The sequence below is a fragment of the Primulina tabacum genome, chromosome 4 (genome assembly GCF_025594145.1).
Source record: "Primulina tabacum isolate GXHZ01 chromosome 4, ASM2559414v2, whole genome shotgun sequence".
Lineage (NCBI taxonomy): Eukaryota > Viridiplantae > Streptophyta > Magnoliopsida > Lamiales > Gesneriaceae > Primulina > Primulina tabacum.
In genome coordinates, this window is record NC_134553.1 from 47,220,881 (window position 1) to 47,224,331 (window position 3,451).

Sequence of the window (3,451 nt, forward strand, 5' to 3'; positions counted from 1 at the left end):
TTTTGGGCACTGTGAGGATTCGACTGTATATGGGTGAGAATCCCAACCATGACGTACCCTTACGCGGTGGGGGACATAACCGCTATACGGCCTCGCCCCTTTAGAAGAGTAAAAATTAGGGACTGATATCAGTAAACCATAGAAAGTGAATGAATCTCAGTGCTGGTAAATGTTATGCATGTGATATGAATGATATTATGTAAGTGCAAGTCATGTGATTTTCGAATTATACATGTCGTTATATTGTGCTCGAACGGCCCCCACTTGCTGAGTATTCCCAAATACTCACCCCCTTACAACCTTCCCCAGATAAGCCCGAAGAACAGATTGAGGAGGAAGAGTCCGAGCAGTTTTGGGGATGGTGAATGCTCAAGAAAATCGACTATGTTTACGTTATTATTAATTAGATTTACGTTTCCGCATTAAAACTCTGTCGTCTTATTTATTTTGATAATTGTAAAGACAATGGTTATTTAATTTGATTGATTATGAGTAATAAACTGGTTTTTGGTTTATAATGTACTACGAGGCTTGTTGTTTTCAATTGTGTGGTTGTAAAACAACGCCGGTGTCAACTAACCCCGGTCTCGGGGCGTGACATTCAAGTGGTATCAGAGCCGCCAAGTTCATAATCCATTTGGGAAGAAATTTTTTTCAGATTATGGCAAAAGGCTGATGCAGTCCCCTTCGGAACGACCAACAAGTAATATTACAACTTTGTTGTGAGGCATGGTCTGAAAACGAGAAATTCCTTCATTTAGACATCCGAAGTCGCGTGTTTGCCATTAAGGGAAGTTCCATAGAACTCATAACTTTTCATAGGAAACTCGAAATTTAATTCCGTCGACTGTTCTAGAATCTTCTCGACGTATTCTTTCTATCCATGGGTCAATGTCCAAACTTTCTAATTTTGGAAACTTTCTCGAAAATCTCGTTCAACGTGTTTCTTGAACTACTTGTCGATTTTTTGAAATTTTATTATGAGGACAATTAGTATTTGTATTTATTTTGGGAATATATCTATCAGAGATAAGTTGACTTAAGTTTCTGATTTAAGAAAAAAAAAATTTTGACTCGAGGATGATAAGTTATTTATGAAAACTAATATGAGAAAAGTTGATATAAGGATTATATCATAAGTTTTGGGTACTGTACTATAGAAGTTGATTTTGTGTCGATAGTTAATTGTGTGAGCAATATGTTTGGGTTATTAAGAATATTAAGCGCTAACTTTAAATATGTAGAACATTGGAATATCTTGTGAAAAAATATCATCAGGTTAAGGAATTTATATTATTTTGGGATAACAAGTAGGCTACGACCTTACGTAAAAAAAAAAAGTAAGTTATGAGATATTGATGAGTATCAAGGAAAGTATAGTGCAATAAGTTTTGACTTTTATGGTACTAAGAATGATTCAAAGAGAATGACATTCAATGAACTCCTTTGTTTTAGAGCGTGATAGGCTCGTGATCTTGATGAAAATAAGATTTAGTAAAAGAATAATTATTTGAGGTAACGACTAGGTTATAATTTTCGGGATTTAAGTCAATAAGCTATAGATCAATACTGAGTTAAGTTTCAATATTCTATATGGGTTTTAAGTTTTGAGATAATAATTGGGGTAATTTCAAGATAAGATAAAACTAGTATCAATTCGCATATATTCAGTGCCGACTTAATTCAACTCACTTCGGTAGATTTCGACGCCATCCTAAAGATGAACTGATTAGCTAAGAGTTGTGCGATAGTAGATGGCCAGAGTAAAAATGTCAAACTCTGAACCCCAAACCAAGAAGAAATCAGATACCATGGTGATGCCAAGGAACAGAAATGCATTTTTTTCTGTTACCCAGAATTGGAAAGCCATAATATCGGGAGAAGAAGTTTACCTAGCAATGGTGAACAAAGTGCAAGAAGGAGATCAGCTGAAATTGGAAGATATTCAAGTAATACGAAAATTTTCAGACGTTTTTCCAGAAAGGCTTCTTGGAATGTTCTCGGACTAAGAAGTAGAGTTCGAGATAAATTTGCTACCAGTGATGCATTAATCTCCAATAAACTGTACCGAATGGCTCCAGATGAACTCAAGGAGCTAAAATAATAACTCCAATAGCTGTTAGACAAAAAAAATGGATTAGGCCAAATGCATCTCTTTGGGGAGCCCCGGTCCTGTTTGTAAAGAAGCATTATTAAAGTATTAGATTGTGTATAGATTATAGAGAACTCTATAAGATCACAATCAAGATAAATATTCTTCCAATAATAGACGGTCTTTTCCATCAACTTAAATGAGCTACAGTCTTCTCCAAACTCGACCTGAGGTCAAGCTATAATCAGCTAAAGGTCAGAGAAGAAGACACCCCAATGTCAGCATTCAAAATAAGGTCATCAGTGGAACTAAGAAAGTAGAGGCAATTCTAGGTTATCCGAAACATAAGAATGCAACCAAAATTAGAAGCTTCTTTGGATTACTAGGCTATTAGCTGAAATTTGTCGAGGGCTTCTCTTCAGTAGTCGTATCACCAATGAGACTCGCACAAAAGAACTATGAATTCAACTGAAGATAAAGATGTGAAAGAGCTTTCAAACATTAAAGGAGAAGCTAGCATCTACACCAATGTTGGTATTATCTACTGAGGACAAGGATTTTACCATCTACAACGAAGTATCAAAGGAAGATCTCAGAGGCGTACTCATGAAAGACAGGCTAGTCAACTAAAGCCGCATGAGCAAAACTACCCTACTCACGATCTCTAGTTGGCAGCAGTGATTTTGCTTTGAAAATTTAGAGACACTATCTCTACGATGCCAAGTGTGAAGTATTCACTCACTGGCCACAAAGTCTCGAATATTTGTTCATTCAAAAAGAATTAAAAATGAGACAAGGACGGTGGATAAAGTTACTCAAGGAATGTGACTTGACAATAAGCTACCACGCCAACAAGGCAAATAAGGTTTACTTTGAGTCAAACATGGGTAAGATAACCCTATCATCACTCTCTGTGCAATCATGTCTTCTAGAAGCAGTCAAGCTAAATCAGAGTCGAGACATGACACTAGAGAAGTTTAAAGAACAAGCCAAGGAAATAAAGTCGTCAGATTTTCAAGTGGGCCCAGACATAATCTTGGGGATGAGAAGACGATTGTGTGAGCCAGAAATCGACAATCTTCGATAAGAAGTGATGTTAGAGGCGCATAAGTCAACATTCCATATCTATACCATCAGTACAAAGATGTATAGAGATTTGAAAAAAAGTTTCTGGCAAAACAGAATAAAAATAGATGTCGCCGAGTTTATATTTAAGTGACAAGTATGCCAACAAGTGAAAGTCGATCATTAGCGACGTGAAGAATTACTGCAACAGTTAGAATTCCAGAATGGAAATGAGAACATATTTCCATGAATTTCGTAGTAGAATTTCCAAAGTCAATACAGAGTCAAGACATG